The sequence below is a fragment of the Somniosus microcephalus genome, chromosome 6 (genome assembly GCF_052327205.1).
Source record: "Somniosus microcephalus isolate GS21.2 chromosome 6, FLI_Smic_1.0, whole genome shotgun sequence".
NCBI lineage: Eukaryota > Metazoa > Chordata > Chondrichthyes > Squaliformes > Somniosidae > Somniosus > Somniosus microcephalus.
In genome coordinates, this window is record NC_140992.1 from 269,491,679 (window position 1) to 269,508,951 (window position 17,273).

Here is a 17,273-nt window from a genome sequence, read left to right on the forward strand (position 1 = left end):
TCAAGGGATATGGGGAGAAAGCAGGGGCAGGGTACTGAATTTGGATGATCAGCCATGATCTCATTAAATGGCGGAACAGGCTCGAGGGGCCGAATGGCCTACTCCTGCTCCTACCTTCTATGTTACTTTATGTTATTACAGCAGTAACTACACTTCAAAAGGTACTTTGTTGGCTGTAACTGTAATGTATGTACCTTTAAGGGGGAGAACTACTTTTTACAGCTCCTGTGTCCTGTAGTACCTGCAGTGACCACACCTGTATATAAAACCTGAGTAGTGATCTGTACAGTCAGTTGCAGTTTGAACCACGTTGAGTAAACACCTGTTGATCGTTCCCTGCAGTCTGTTGTCTGATTATTGAAGGACACAACATTAAGAAACACGGATATAACATTGGCGACGACGCAGATTCGAACCTACCTGCAACTCTGCATCACCTCCCAGGGATTCGCTCCTGGAGAACAGTGGAAGGAGGTCGAGTCCAGAAGCATGGGCGTCGACCACGGGCAACCGCCCAGTCATCCAGCGGAGATTTGAGCATCGCAGGGGAGGCTGTCGAGAGCCAGGCTTGGCTTTCCAGTCACGGTGGTCCAGCGAAATGGGCTGGCAACAGGTACTGCGCAGATCCTTCCCAGACAGCGGCGGCTAGAGCCGACCGAGCGGCACAGAAAAAGGCCGAGCAGCGTCGACGGGGGAGAGAGAGAGGGCAGAGCGCACAGGGCGCAGCCAGTGTTCAGGACCGAGCGGCGTCAACGGGGAGAGAGACAAGAGAGAGCAGAGTGCAGCCGGTGTTCAAGGGCCGAGCAGCATCAATGGGGGAGAGAGGCGCGCAGGAAAACGCGAGGCGCTGCAATTGCCATGAAGACCGCAGAGAGCGGCATTGGCAGCAGCGCAGGAGCAGCGCACAAAACCCACAGGGCGTCACCATTTGCCACGAGGACCGGCGAGAGCGGCGTTGGCAGCAGCGCGGGAGATGCCATTTTAAGCCGCAGCGGGGAAGAAAGGAAAGCACGGGAGACGCCATTTTAAGTCGCAGCAGGGAAGAAAGGAAAGCGCGGGAGACGCCATTTTAAGCCAGTCTAGCCACACCCAAAAATGCCGAAGAGTGGCAGTATCACAGCGTTCGACAATGAAGTCGAAGATTGGAAGACATATGTCGAATGCATAGAAGTATACTGCAAGGCGAATGAAGTGCCAGATGACAAGAAAGCGCTGGTATTGTTGAATTCAATGGGTGCAAAAACGTATGGCTTACTACGGAACCTAGTAACCCCAGAGAAGCCAGTAGAAAAGGATTTTGAAAACATAGTGTCAATCCTACAGGACCACTTAAACCCCACACCGCTGCTGATGGCAGAAAGATTTAAGTTTCACAAAAGGAACCAGCATAAAGAGGAAAGTAATGCTGAGTATTTAACGGAACTGCGCAAGCTATTGAAACACTGCCAGTTTGGAACGGGACTAGCAGATACTTTAAGGGACAAGTTTGTGTGTGGGCTTCAAAGTGAAGGAACCCAGAAACGGCTTCTCTCAGAAAAGGATCTTACGCTGGACAAGGCTTTCAGCATTGCAGTATCACACGAAGCAGCAGCACGGGGCGCTGCAGAGATACAATGGAGACCGCAAGAATATGGCACAAATGAAATGTCATACGGAACAGTGAAGTGCTATCGCTGCGGCAGAACAACACACAACCATAATGATTGCTGGTTCAAGGACAAAGTGTGCAGACAGTGTGGAAAAGTAGGACACATAGCAAGAGTCTGCAGGTCGGGAAAGAAAACCAGCAGCAAGAAATCTCCACAGGAGAAGTACAAGAAGGTACATAAGGTGACGGAGAGTAGTTCAGACGAACAGAAGAGTGATATAGACTCCGGAAGCAAGGAGCTGGGTTGTCTGAAACTACATAATGTGATCAAAACGGAGGATCACCAAACTATCTGGGTCACGCTCAAGATAGCAGGCGTCCAAGTGAAAATGGAATTGGACACAGGATCAGCCCTAACAGTCATAAACCGAAGGGACTACAAGCGGCAATTCTCACATATACCCTTGAGAGATACAAAGATTGTCTTGAAGACGTACACGGGGCAAAAAGTCTACCCCAAAGGAAAAATAAGGGTGAATGTTATATATAACGGCAAGGAAACACCAAAAATGGACCTATATGTATTGCCAGATGGAGGACCACCACTACAAGGACGTGAATGGATCCAGAAGATACAGCTAGATTGGCATTCCATACAAGCACTGACTGTAGATATAAAAAGGATGACGACATCACACCTGGACGACTGTCAAAAATGCTAACTGATGCACAAGAAGTGATCCAGCAGGGACTCGGAACACTAAAAAGCATAACAGCGATGATCAAAATAGAGGAAAATGCAAGCCCAAAGTTTTTAAGGCCAGACCGGTACCTTATGCGATCCGCCCAGCCGTCGAAGCAGAGCTGGAAGGTTTGGAATGTTCAGGAGTACTGTCCAAAGTTGACTGGTGCGAGTGGGCTACACCCATCGTTCCTGTAATGAAGAGGTCGTTGAGTAATACGCCTGGGGAACCAAAGAAGGTTCGCATCTGTGGGGACTTTAAGGTGACAGTGAACCCAGTCCTTCACACTGTACAATATCCGCATCCGCGGATTGAAGATATTTTCGCCTCGCTATCTGGAGGGAAACGCTTCAGTAAGATTGATCTGGCCCAGGCGTACCTGCAAATGGAGGTAGAAGAAGGCTCGAAACAGTACCTCATGATCAACACTCATAAAGGTCTCTACCAATACAACCGACTGGTGTTTGGGGTAGCATCAGCTCCGGCTATTTGGCAAAGGGCAATGGAACAAGTCCTGCAAGGGATTCCAGGGACCCAGTGTTATTTGGATGACATCCTGGTCACGGGCGAAAATGACAGTGATCACCTCGCCAACCTGGAGCAGGTGCTCACTAGATTGAAGGAATATGGGCTCCGAGCTAATCGCCACAAATGCGAGTTTTTCCAGAAGCAGATCTCGTATTGTGGCCATGTTATTGATAAAGAGAGGTTACTTAAGTCCCCTGAAAAGATTGAGGCAGTAGTCAAGGCTCCAGCACCGGAAAATGTGTCACAACTGAGGTCATTCCTCGGGCTGGTGAACAACTACCATAAGTTCTTGCCGAATTTGTCTACCGTACTGCACCCACTGAACACCCTACTGCAAACGGGGGTACCATGGAAGTGGAGTGACGAATGTAAACGAGCTTTCCAGAAGAGCAAAGCATTGATCACATCAAAAAGGTGTTGGCTCATTTCAACCCAGCACTACCAATTCGGTTGGCGTGTGATGCATCACCCTATGGAATTGGAGCGCTGCTGTCGCACAAATTCCCGGACGGCTCGGAGAGGCCAGTAGCCTTTGCGTCTCGGTCACTAACCTCAGCCGAGCGTAACTACGCCCAGATTGACAGGGAGGCCCTCAGCCTAGTGTGGGGAGTGAAAAAGTTCAATCACTATCTGCACGGGCAGAAGTTCACCTTGCTGACTGACCACCAACCACTTGTTTCCATCTTTAATCCAAAGAAGGGCGTTCCGGTGATGACTGCGTAACGGCTACAAAGATGGTCCCTTTTTCTAGGGGCGCACCAAATGAAATCGAGTATAAGGGCACGAAACAGCATGGAAACGCTGATGGGCTATCACACCTGCCACTGCCTACTGTGGAGGAAGCACCAGCAGTGGATCCTGTCGAAATATTTCATTCGACTATAATTGAATGCTTGCCAGTAACTAACGCTGGTATAGAGAAGGAGACCCGAAATGACCCGACACTGTCTCGGGTATATGATTTGACGGTGAAGGGATGGCCAGCACATGGCGACTCATTGTTGCCAGCATTCTCATCCAGAAGAGAACAGCTGTCAGTGTGCCAGGGGACCTTGATATGTGGATCCCGAGTGGTAATTCCACCCAAGTTAAGTGAGAGAGTGCTCAATGAGCTTCACGAAGGTCATCTGGGAGGGGTGAAAATGAAAAGCCTTGCTAGGGCTTATGTGTGGTGGCCGGGGATCGATCAGCAAATCGAGGACCTGACAAAGCGCTGCTCAGGATGCCAGAAGGTCCAAAATGCACCACCTCATGCCCCTCTACACCTATGGGAGTGGCCCTCATCTCCATGGCAACGGGTGCACATTGATTTTGCTGGTCCATTCATGGACTCAATGTTTTTAATAGCCATGGATGCGCACTCGAAATGTCCTGAGGTGATCAAAATGTCCTCCACCACCACGAAGAAAACTATTGCAGTCCTATGGACCATTTTTGCCAGGAACGGCTTGCCAGAGCAGATTTGCTCTGATAACGGACCACAGTTTGTGTCCAAAGAGTTTCGAAGATTTATGAAAAGGAATGGGGTAAGGCATTACACATCCGCCCCGTATCATCCAGCCACAAATGGATTGGCTGAGAGGTTCGTACAAACCTTTAAAAAAGCAGTAAAGGCCATGTGCGATGACGACATTCCACTGCAGCATAAGGTGGACAATTTCCTGTTAGCCTACAGAAATGCGACACATGCAGTCACCAACCAGGCCCCGGCCATGATGTTCTTTAACCGAAGGTTGAGATCTCGTCTGGATTTGCTCAGACCAAATGTACGAAGAGATGTTGAGAGTAAGCAATTCCAGCACATCAATGAGAAGCCGACAAGGAGCTTCAATGTAGGGCAACCAGTCTTGGCCAGCGACTACCGAACAGAGAAATGGCAACCAGGAACGATATGCACATGGCAGGGGCCACTAATGTACACAGTGGATGTTGGGGAGAACATTGTGAGACGCCATGCTGACCAGATCCTAGATTCACAGGAACGAGCCAACCCCATGTCTTGGCCATACGTACCTGGTGAGGAACCCGACGTACAGGTTGCATCTACCTCAGAAACATAGCATTGGAAGCTGATGAATCAACTGACGACAGGGTGTTAGAATCGCCTCCGCACCAAGAGCGAGACACTTGGGAAAGGCGTTATCCAGAAAGAATCAGGAAGCCTCCCCAAAGACTGAATTTATAAATAGACTATTTTCAGTTAATGTTGCATGTTATAAATGTTAATTGTAATTAGTTTGATATTTAATTGTTAAATGAGTGTTATGGTACTGTTAATCTAAAAGGGGAGAAATTGTAATGTATGTACCTTTAAGGGGGAGAACTACTTTTTACAGCTCCTGTATCCTGTAGTACCGGCAGTGACCACACCTGTATATAAACCCTGAGTAGTGATCTGTACAGTCAGTTGCAGCTTGAACCACGTTGAGTAAACACCTGTTGATCGTTCCCTGCAGTCTGTTGTCTGATTATTGAAGGACACAACATTAAGATACACGGATATAACAGTAACGAGCTTTGAGACGTCCTGGGGTCATGAAAGGCGCTATAGAAATGCAAGTTCTTTCTTTCAATGATCCTTCCCCTCACATCCTCTCAATAGAATGGAACTCTTTCCACTAACACAGCAAGGGATTATGGAACTAGATGATGCAGTGGGTTAGACACTGGTGATCTAGCTCTGAGACACGGGTTCAAATCCAACCCAGACTGATGGGATGAATATCTCTCCTCTCTGATGGCTGTAATGGTCCTACGTGAAATTGGTTTGAGAGGCTCAATCCAGTTCCAAGTGGGCTTGGGTCTCCAACACAAAACTGACATAATTCAACACGAAAGTGACACATTGGTCCAGTAGGATGCACTCTTTTGGAGTTGAGGCAGGTGAAGGGGATTGGGGGGGTTGGGGGAAGGAGCTCTGGATTTGTCTCTGTTATATGTGAGCTGGGGAGTGCTTTATGCTGACACTGGGTGCCTGAAATGGAAAGTATTCCATTCCCCAGCATGAGCATCCCTCACCTGGATCAGCACAAGAGAAATTAAACCACTAATAAGACTGGCACAGCTTCTCCCAGCCCATTGCAGTTGTTCACTGAATTTTTTGCAAGTGCAAATGTTTTGCGCTCTGTGCAGCTTTCTTCAAATCATCTTGTTCCCCTATTAAAGAGCTTTGTGTTAAGTCAAAACGAACGTCTTTTGAATTCAGCGATTGAACCTGCAAATGATACTTCCACGATGTGAAAAGACAACAGCCGAGGAGAAATGATTCTGTGGTATTGGATGACTGCCCTGCAAAGCCCTGCAGCAAGCGACAGAACCATACTTCATCTAACAGCAAACACAACAAAAGCCCCCTCTAATCACTGGGTTTAAAATGAAGTGACTGCTCCATGAACCGCCACCGAGACGGATTTCTCACTTCGTTCCATTTAAAATAATACAGAAGAGTCACAGCCAAGGTAGTTATTTCAGGGTCAGTTGACAGCTTAAAAGAGAGCTGGATTGATATCTGTCGAGTAAGGGGATTGAGAGTTATAGAGATAGAAGCATAGAAGTTTACAGAACAAAAGGGGAGGTTTTTGGCTCATCGTGGCTGCACTGGAGCAATCCAAAAACTAATCGCACCGGCCTGCTCTCTCCTTGTAGCCTTGTATTTTTCTCTGGTTAACATAGAAACATAGAAGATAGGAGCAAGAGTAGGCCATTCAGCCCCTCGAGCCTGCTCCGCCATTCAATGAGATCATGGCTGATCATCCAAATTCAGTACCCTGTCCCTGCCTTCTCTCCATATCCCTTGATCCCTTTAGCCTTAAGAAATATATCTAACTCCTTCTTGAATATATTTAATGAATTGGCCTCTACTGCCTTCTGTGGTAGAGAATTCCACAGGTTCACCACTCTCTGGGTGAAGAAATTTCTCCTCATCTCAGTCCTAAATGGCTTAGACTGTGACCCCTTTATTTTTCTTTTAAAAGATGCAATGGTCTCTGCCACAGCTACTTCCTGTGGTAAAGCATTCCAACACCCTATAAAGAATGTTCTCCTAATTTGTTTCCGCATTGTCTTGGTGATAATGGCCCGTAATTTCCAATAGGAGGCTTCCTACGTGCAGATGCCTCCCATCGGAAAAAAATCTATGAACTTACCTGAGGACTCCCGAGGTCCGGACACTTCCACTCCTGGGACTCTCCATGGTTGAAATGCGCAGGGCCCACATATCCCAGAGGCGCAGGCAGTTCACAAGCACCCCTGGGATCACGTGGACCAGGCCAGCCAATAGGAGAAGGGAATCTCCCTTCACACTTTCAACAGATAGACCTGACAAATATATGAATGGAGATCACCCCAAAAACACAGTAAAACATTAAATACATTTTTTTTTAAAACCATCATGTTTTTAAAAAGAATTAAAATTATATTAAATTAAATATTTTAAACAAAACTTTAATTAAAAACAAATAATAATTAAAGATTTTTACAGGGCTAAAAATAAACTTACCTTTTTTTAAAGTATTTTTAAATTATAAATGAGTGAATTTTTAAAAAACTTTTTTTCAACTCTTATGCTGGTAAAAGCAGGCCTTACGCCAGGCTTTTACCAGGTGTAATATTTCTAAGGGTTTTCTGTGGGCGGAGGTTCTGCAGAAAGTGGAACTCTCCCCCCCGCAGAGGTCCTTCTCCAGGGCAGGTGTCCGATCTGTCAAGAGAATTCTTAACAGATCGGAAATGCCGGTTTTCAGCGCATGCGCTTGGCATGCCTGAAACCGGCATTTCCGATATCCCTACGGGTGGGTACGCAGCGCGTACACACCCGTAGGGATCGGAATATACGGGCCAATATTAAATTGGCCCACCTCTCATCACTGACTCCCAACAAGAACAACTTCCTTCCATATAGCGTCTTTAACCTAGTAAAATGTCCCATGGCGCTTCACAGGAGTGTTATCAGACAAAACTTGACACAGAGCCACGTAAACAGATATCAGGACAGGTGACAAAAAGCTTGGTCAAAGAGGTATGTCTTAAAGAATGTCTTAAAGGAGGTGAGAGAGGCGGTGAGGTTTAGGAGGGAATTCCAGAGTTTAGGGCCTAGGCAACTGAAGGCACGGCCGCCAATGGAGGAGTGATGAAAATCAGGGGTGCCCAAGAGGTACGCTGACACACACCGCACTCACACTTCTTCTTACGCTGTCCCTCGGAACCAAGGATGATTTGCTTCCACACTAAAAATGAGTTCTCAGGTGTCTGATGAGTCCAATGCGGGACCTACAGTCTCTGTCACAGATGGGGCAGACGTTGGTTGAAGGGGCGGGTGGGTGGGGTGCTTGGGTTGACATGCGCTCCTTGCACTGCTTGCGCTTGGCTTCCGCTTGCTCCCGGCGAAGAGGCTCGAAGTGTTCGGCGCCTTCCCGGATGCTTCTCCTCCACTTTGTACAGTCTTGGGCCAGGGATTCCCAGGTGTTGGTGGGGATGTTGCACTTTTTCAAGGAGGCTTTGAGGGTGTCCTTGAAGCATCACCTCTGTCCACCTGGGGCTCTCTTGCCGTGTCGGAGCTCCGAGTAGAGTGCTTGTTTTGGGAGTCTTGTATCGGGCATGCAGATGATGCGGACCACTTTCCATACCTCGGGAGCCTACTGTCCAACACCGCCTTCAGTGTGCCAGTGCAGCCTTCGGTGGCCTGAGGAAGAGAGTGTTTGAAGACCAGGACCTCAAACCCGGCACCAAGCTCATGGTCTACAGAGCAGTAGTGATACCCGCCCTTCTGTATGCTTCAGAGACATGGACCATGTACAGCAGGCACGCCAAAGCACTGGAGAGGTACCATCAACGCTGCCTCCACAAGATCCTGCAAATCCATTGGCAGGATAGGCACACCAATGTCAGTGTTCTCGCTTAGGCCAACATCCCCAGCATCGAAGCTTTGACCACGCTCGATCAGCTCCAATGGACACTCACACACATGCATTTATGCTAACGGACCTCCTGTGATATTGTTCACAGTGGAGTAGATTGTGACTTTGTGGGATAGTTTAACAGGGGCGATATCTGGACAGGTGACCAAAAGCTTGGTCAAAGAGGTAGGTTTTAAAGAGCGTCTTAAAGGAGGAGAAAGCGGTAGTGAGGCGGAGAGGTTTAGGGAGGGAATTCCAGAGCTTAGGGCCCAGTCAGCTAAAGGTACGGCCACCAATGGTGGGGCTGCAGAAGTCGGGAATGCACAAGAGGCCAGAATTGGAGGAAAGCAGAGATAATTCCATTCATTCTATAAAAACTCTTCATAATTTTAAAATTACTCTATTAAATCTCCTGTAAGCTTGCTCTGCACCAGTGAAAGAAATCCCAGTAACTCTCCTCATGACTATAGTTTTCCATCCATGGCATCATTCTGGTGAATCAACACTGTATCTCCTCTCTCTCTGGTAATTTCTATAATGGGCGGCCAAAACAGTGCACAGCATACTAACTGTGCTCTAGCCAATGCTTTGTATAAATTCATCAGTACTTCTTGTACTCTGTACATCTATGTATAAAATTCAGAATTCTATTGAACTTTTTTTAATGGCTTCATCGACCTGGCCCCATACTTTCTTGTGAATTAGTTATTTGACCCCTTGGGGGAAAAATTCAGTATCGCCCCGTTTGGGGCGCGATTATCGGCCGGGCGCAAAGTTTAGCGCCTGGCGCTAATTATCGCCTCCGACTGCAAACTTGGCTTTTATCGCCCCTGGTGGTGATTGGAGCGCTAAATCAGGCGCTTCACACCTGTCTTATGGCGCAAAGGCCGAGGAGCGAGGCGCTACCTCAGAGCGCTGACGAAGCTCATGTGATGTCAGTCAGCAATGGAACACAGACACAATGGCGCCGGCCAGTTCTTAAAGGGGAGGGTTGATTTTGCTCTCCATCCACATCCTGCTTATTGCAGCCTTGAATCTCAGCGTGGAGAGACCTGTACATCAAATCTGTTGGAAAGAACAATGGAGAGGCCCAGGGAAAGAGTTCAGAGTGCAGCCCCCACAGCCTCTTCTAAATCGATACAAGGAAGGACAAATCAAAATGAACCTGCAAAGTGCTGCTCAGTACCCAAAACTCCTTCACACAGCATTGAACCTCTCCAGAAGTCTCTCTCTCTCAGAATGTGTGGTGCAAAAATGTCATAAACAATAAAAGGCAGGAAGCGGCCGCCTTTAAATAGCACTCCCCCAGTCCCTTCCTGACTGCAAAATGCTCCCCTCAACCTGTCGTTGCTAGCGGCAGGCGGTAAGGCAGGGGGCGCCACTCAATATCCGGTCTGGGGCGCTACCAGGGCGTTGCATACTCGACTGACGTCACGATCTGCCGGCGCAGGAGATCGTGGTGGTAGTGTTTAGCGCCGCCGCAAAATGTCTAGTTAATTTGGTGAGCGGCGCAACCATCGCCTCGCATGGGCGTTAGTTGCTTTGCGCCCCATTAGTGCCCTCTTAAGGCACTAATGGGAGGCGCAAACCAACTGAATTTTCCCCTCTTATGTCTCTCTCTTCCACATTTGTCAGTATCTCTCTATTTTGTGTATTCCCCAATTTCTTGTTTTTTCATTCATTTCTGTTTTACTTCACACAATTTACATTAAGTTGTCAGTCACCTTTTTGCTCTTCCCTCTGACTTATCTGTCTTTTTGAAGTCCTTCTCACTGTTTGCCAAACCTACTTTAGTGGCTACATTATTTCAAGCCTAGTAACAGTGCTGCTTGTGGTGTTTTTTCAGGGGAAGGAGCTCAATGTTCTTTAAAGTAGGAAGTCAACAGGTGGGAAGAAACATTGAAAATAAAATAACCCTACATGGCTCTGGATGGGGTTGGGCTAGATAGACCAAGTGGTCTTTTCTCGCTCTAGGCTTTGTTCTTAGAATGGATTTCTCCTGGAGATCGGTTTGGCAAGGGCTATTAGGAAGTGTTCATTAGGAAAGTCAAGGAGGATGGAACTTCAGAGGCGCACAAATACTATTGAATAATGTAAGTAGGGGGTAGGCCGCGCACACTGACCCTCCGTACTGGAATTTCCAATAATTGCACCTGTCAGGTGAAGGTCGGTGCTGGGAGGGCTATGTTAGTAAAAACTATCCCCAGGTCTTCACCAGTGAAATAATTCATGCACGGCTAAGTAGGAGCAAAACAGGTTACGTTGAAGACACCATCAGCATGCCCGACACAATTTCTATCAATTCCTCGCAGTTACCCACTATTTATACAATTCAATAGTGTGTCTCTGAGGTTCCATCCTCCTTGACTTTCCTAATTGGCAATCTTTTCATCTGCTCATTCTACAACCTTTTTTGATTGTCTGCTTTTGATCTTAACTAGTAGACTCCTATATATATATATATATATACAGGTCTTCTGCTAGATATGTTGGACATATGGTTGTTAGATTTTAGAGGAAAATAAAGTCAATGCTTTAAGGAACATGTCATGATGAGCAAAATGCATATTCATTTCACTACACTCACCCATTGGTCTTTTAGAAGAGTTTCCTATGTAAAGAGATGAGACTACAATGTTCTGGAGCCATCACTAAGACTGCCTACTTCCACCTCCGTAACAACGCCCATCTCCGCCCTTGCCTCAGCTGATCTGTTGCTGAAACCCTCATCTATGCCTTTGTTACCTCTAGGCTTGATTATTCCAGCGCACTCCTGGCTGGCCTCCCATGTTCTATTCTCCGTAAATTTGAGGTCATCAAAAACTCTGCTGCCCGTGTCCTAACTCGCACCAAGTCCCGTTCACCCATCACCCCTATCATCGCTCGCTGACCTACATTGGTTACCGGTTAATCAACACCTCAATTTTAAAATTCTCATCATTGTTTTCAAATCCCTCATGGCCTCGCCCCTCCCTAACTCTGTAATCTCCAACCCTCCGAGATCTCTGCACTCCTCCAATTCTGGCCTCTTGGGCATCCCCGATTTTAATCGCTCCACCATCGGTGGCCTTGCCTTCAGCAGCCTGGGCCCTAAGCACTGGAATTCCCCCCCTAAACCTCTCCGCCTCTCTACCTCTCTCTCCTCCTTTAAGACGCTTCTTAAAACCTACCTCTTTAACCAAGCTTTTTGTCATCTGCCCATATATCTCCTTATGGAGCTCGGTGCCAAATTTGTTTGATAATCGCTCCTGTGAAGCGCCTCTGGACATTTTACTGCATTAAAGATGCTATATAAATACAAGTTGTTGTTGTTTTTGAATCAGCTCCATGTTTTCCTATTTCGAGTATGACAGCCATACCGAATCAGTAGCAGACTTCATTAAAGGTTTTATTTTGTGCATTTGGGACGACCACGAGAGGGGCATTTGGTTGGTGGCGCCAAATGACATCTTTGGTTGTTTGATAGTGTTTTTTCCCTTCTAAATCAGAAGTTTATGAGTTCAAGCCTTGCTTTGGGGCTTTAGTGTATAATTTAGGCTGACAACCCAGTGCAGTATTTTGGTACTGAGGGAGTGCTCAGTTTTCAAGAGCGGCCACCCTTTGGCTGTGATATAAAACCGATACCTGATGCTAAAGTTTCCAATCCACGATTGGCAAAGATCAGGAAGTTCTCTAACGTTCCTCTCTCAATCAATGTCACACAGGAAAAAGTCTTCACTGCTGTTTGCAGGATTTACTGAAAGAAAGACTTGCATTTACATAGCGCCTTTCAAGACCACCAGACGTTTCAAAGCGCTTTTACAGCCAATGAAGTACTTTTGAAGTGTAGTCACTGTTGTAATGTGGGAAACGCGGCAGCCAATTTGCACACAGCAAGCTCCCACAAACAGCAATGTGATAATGACTGGATAATCTGTTTTAGTGATGTTGATTGAGGGATAAATATTGAGCCAGGATACCGGGGAGAACTCCCCTGCTGTTCTTCGAAATAGCGCCATGGGATCTTTTACGTCCACCTGAGAGAGCAGACAGGGCCACAGTTTAACATCTCATCTGAAAGATGGCACCTCCAACAATTCAGCACTCCCTCAGCACTACACTGGAGAGTCAGCCTAGTTTATTTTTATGTACTCAAGTCCCTGGAGTTGGACTTGAACCCACCCCAACCTTCTGACTCAGAGGCAAGGGTGCTACCAACTGAGCCACAGCTGACAACACTAAGCGCAAAATACCTTCTCCGTTTGCACAATTACGGTGAAATGAAATTAACTTGTGTATGAAGTGCTTTGAGATGTTTTTGAGAGATTTAATAAACTGCTTTGTAAATGCAAGCCTTTTTTTTATTTGATTCAGTATCTGGATAAACACTAATCACATTGAAAACTGAAGAAAAGGTTCATTTTTTCTAAAGTACATTAATTTTTTCTGAAGTACAGTCATTAGCAAGCTTTTATAGGTGCTGGAATATCAGGCCTACTGGTGTAGAAGACAGCTGGACAAATGATTGTAGTTCAGCCTGTATGTGTTAAGATTGGCTGCTGCGTTTCCCACATTACAACAGTGGCTACACATCAAAAGTACTTCATTGGCTGTAAAGCACCTTGGGACATTCTGAGCTCTTGAAAGGTGCTATATAGGGGTACGATAGCCTAGTGGGGAGTTTATATTCAGTTAATTAAATAAATCTGGAATAAAAAGCTAGTATCAGTAATGGTGACCATGAAACTACCGGATTGTCGTAAAAACCCATCTGGTTCACTAATGTCCTTTAGGGAAGGAAATATGCCGTCCTTACCCGGTGTAAGATTAGGATCACAGGCTCAAACACAGATTACCCAAAAGGGCTTTAGAAGTTGTAAGGCTTTTATTAAAGAGCTACAGTTTTAAAGCATAATCAGATATTGGCCCAGAAATTAGTGTCCCAACGCGCGAGTAAGCACCGTGTACTCACACGTGGGACCGATGGAATTGCCGGTTTTCTGCATGCACAGCTCATGCGCGGGAAACCGGCATTTCCGATCCTCTGAACCAAGGGGTTCAGAGGTCGAACGCGTGCGTGCAGGAGTCTGCGCGTGTGCGTTGAACTTCCTTTTTTTTCCAGGTTTGCCCGTGTGTGAAGGCCTCCACTTTTTACACTTTAAAAAAGCAGATGTAAGGACTTAATTTTAAAAGGTAAGTGGTCTATTAATTAAGATTAGAATTTTTTTCCCACAGGTTTATTATTTTTAAAGACTTTACAGTAAGGTAAGTGTATTTTTAGCCCCGATTTTTTATAAAATTATTATTTTCAAAAATTTAATTTATTGTTTAGAATAGTTATTTAAAGTTATTTATAGTTCATTTAAATAGTGTGATTTAAAAAAAAAAATATTTCAAGTTTAAGTACTGTTTTGGGCGCCCGGAGGTTTCATGAGTTTGACAGTTCTTACTGTCAAACTCATGAATGAACTTTTGCATCCTCCGATTGGTTGCCCAGTGCTCACATGATCCCAGCCAACGCATCGCACTAAGTACGCCGCTGGGTCACGCAAGCACAGCGCGCCGGGAGCTGGAACGGGCCACAGACAGGAAATCCACGCAGGCCCAGGCTTCAACTGCCGGCGCGCTAGGCAAGTGTAGGTTGGGGGCTTGCACCCGCGGGAAGCCCCCGACATGAATTTCTGCGCCATTACATATGGTTTAAGCCGAGTATAATAGACATACAACCCGTGACAGTAGAGAGCAATCTACAACTCCCGAATCGGAATGCCATGACCAGACGGACGGGGAGGCAGTACGGTGGTCTCGGATTAGGTGGATTCCTGCAGTCTGCTGCAGTGGTCACTTCCGTTGGGTCACCTCTCAAGCTGTTGGAGGTGTGAGGCTGTCAGCCACCTCAGAGGCTAAACTTGACCAAGGTGTTAGGCCGTAGCCACCTTGGGGAAGCCTTCGCCCTTGACTGCCTGATTTCCTCTCTCGTCGTCTATATTTATAGTTATTTCAGTGGGCTGGTAATCACCTGGTGTTAATCATTTGATCCCCCATCCTATTGTCCAATTGTGAAGCGGGAAGGCAACGCTCGCCGTCCCTTTCTGCATGACTGACAAGGCCTCCCTCTTATCTTTCTGAGGAATGTTCTGTCAAGTTTCTTCAAGGGCATTTTATGGCTTTGTGGCTCCTTGTTATCTAGCAGGTGCTATCCTCCCTGTTTTCTTGCATTTTACGACTCCCTTATCACTTCTATTTGTCTTTTGATGCTTGATATTCGACCTTGCTGGCATTTATGCTCTCTGTTCCCGGCTGCATGCTGTCAGTCTCTGTTCTAAGAATTAAAACCCATCTTTGAATCTAACAGCTATTTCTTACAATTCCCTTCTTTGAGAAGGAAATATCCTTATTGACTTCTCACAATCGGCTCTTGACTAATCTAGCTAGCTCTTATTGCTCTCTCAACTTGGGCGTTAGTTAGTAGGGAGTCTTGAAGATTTCTCCCTTCCTTACAGTCCATTCCTTTGAGGGGGAGGAGCAACCTCTGACCCCCTTACTCAAATTCAATTCACTGTTCTGGTGTTCCAATTCTGCCCTGCCTGGGGATCCTCTGTTTCTTCTATCTTTCCTGATGGTACCACGCCTGGGGTCTCCTCTACATTGCTTCGGATCTTCTCTTTCGGTGTGCTCAATTAACTTGTTAATGCTGGTTAGTCATGGGCATGAGTACCCAATTGGCTTATGTATCAAAGTCTTACTACATAGTGTATACATATATCAAATACACTATCATTACAAGTTGGATAACTACCAGAGCATGTGAAATAATATGAACGTAAGCGTGTGCTGATGTATTAAGCCCAATATCCCACCAGTGTGTGTTGTCAATTTCAATATCTATTCTCGAGTTGCCTTGCTCCAAAACATAAAAATGCTTTAGGGAGAAGTTCAGTCACATCATGAGCTGACTGAAACCCTCAAACAACAGGGGAATGTCGTATCTGAGTATCCGAATTGTACCACATAATTGTGTAGCTCATACTTAAAAACGTGTTGGTTGATGGGACAGGTCCTTTACCGTAAAGCATGGTAATTGCAGTAGTAGTGACACAGGAGGCACCACAAATCACCCCATACTGGATCCGCACTGGTCTTTCCCACGCTCTGTTACCTACAAAACGTAATTATTACAGTCACAGTTAAATTCAGTCTTACAATCATTTCAAGCGACATTACAGTTTCACATCTAATCAACAAATCATGGACTTAAAAGATTCTCCAGATCTCTCTTTTGCTCGTATCCATCTTGTGGATAATTCTTACTAAACATGATTTCTCCTTAGCCCTCGATTGTACCAATCCAGATTCCATGTAACTCTCCACTTCAACTTCAATTTCAATCCCTCTAACAGGTACCAGTGTGTTTAACTCTATTCTGATTGTTTCATTAATTAGATAGTTTCTCGATGGAGTATGTGTCAATGCTTTAAAGGTTGTCTCGCTCTCCTGAACCACATTAACCATTTCATGTTTTGCTGTTGTCAAGTAACTGAGCATGTCTGAGAGCCGTTCTTCAGTGCAAATTCACCATGCATTTCCGGATGGTAATTGCCTCATACGTAACGAATCACATTTGCACACTCATACCGGTATCTCCATATCGTGCCATCCGATACAAGCCTTTCTCGGGCTTTCCGGTATCTTATCAAAAGATTGTAGTCATCTGGAGATATTTGCTCATCTTCCTCTGCATGGTCCTGATGTCTTGGGTAGTGGCCAGACTATCAAATTCAGTTTTCTTAAAAGTTCATTAAAGGCAGGGACACAAATGTCTCCAAGAGAAAACTATCAATTTACTATTCTTAACTACATTTTCCTGACTTTCACTAGAAAATTTTGAAAATTCCCATTCAGTAGTGTAATTCTCCTGTTTCAATCTTACACCCTCAATCACTTTCCTTTAATTACCATTCATATCTCATTCATGAGTCCTCGAGAAACTTTACTGTCCAGTACAATATTTAAGATAGAAAACATAGATCAAACATTCTCACTTGATCCAAGTTATTAACACTTTTTTATTTATCATTATTTTAGAGGATATTTTATTTTCCCAAAAGTAACCCAATATATAGTGCCTGAGTCCATTTTGTTGTTGCAAAATTATCCCAAAATCCAACAGCAGTATTATTGAACTGACAATGTTCAATTTCATTTCTATCTATTTATCCTCCATTTCCAATTTCAGAAACATGTAATTCTCAGGCTAGGTGGCTTACACAGTGTTTTAACATTAGAGGCAGAAGTGCTGCAATTAGTTTACAAGATAACTTCCATATAACAAAAGAAAGAAGATAATCCATTGTGACACTGCTTAGAGCCCAAGGGGTTAATTTATCAAATCATAATTTTCCTTCCGTCACTATGGGGAAATATTAACTTAACATTAAGAAACTTAAATTTAATAATGTCTAATATCTTTAAATTTCATTCAGTAATACTAAAGTTATTGCTTGGTGAACTTAAACAGCTGTCAGTGGAAAGGGTTAACTCCTT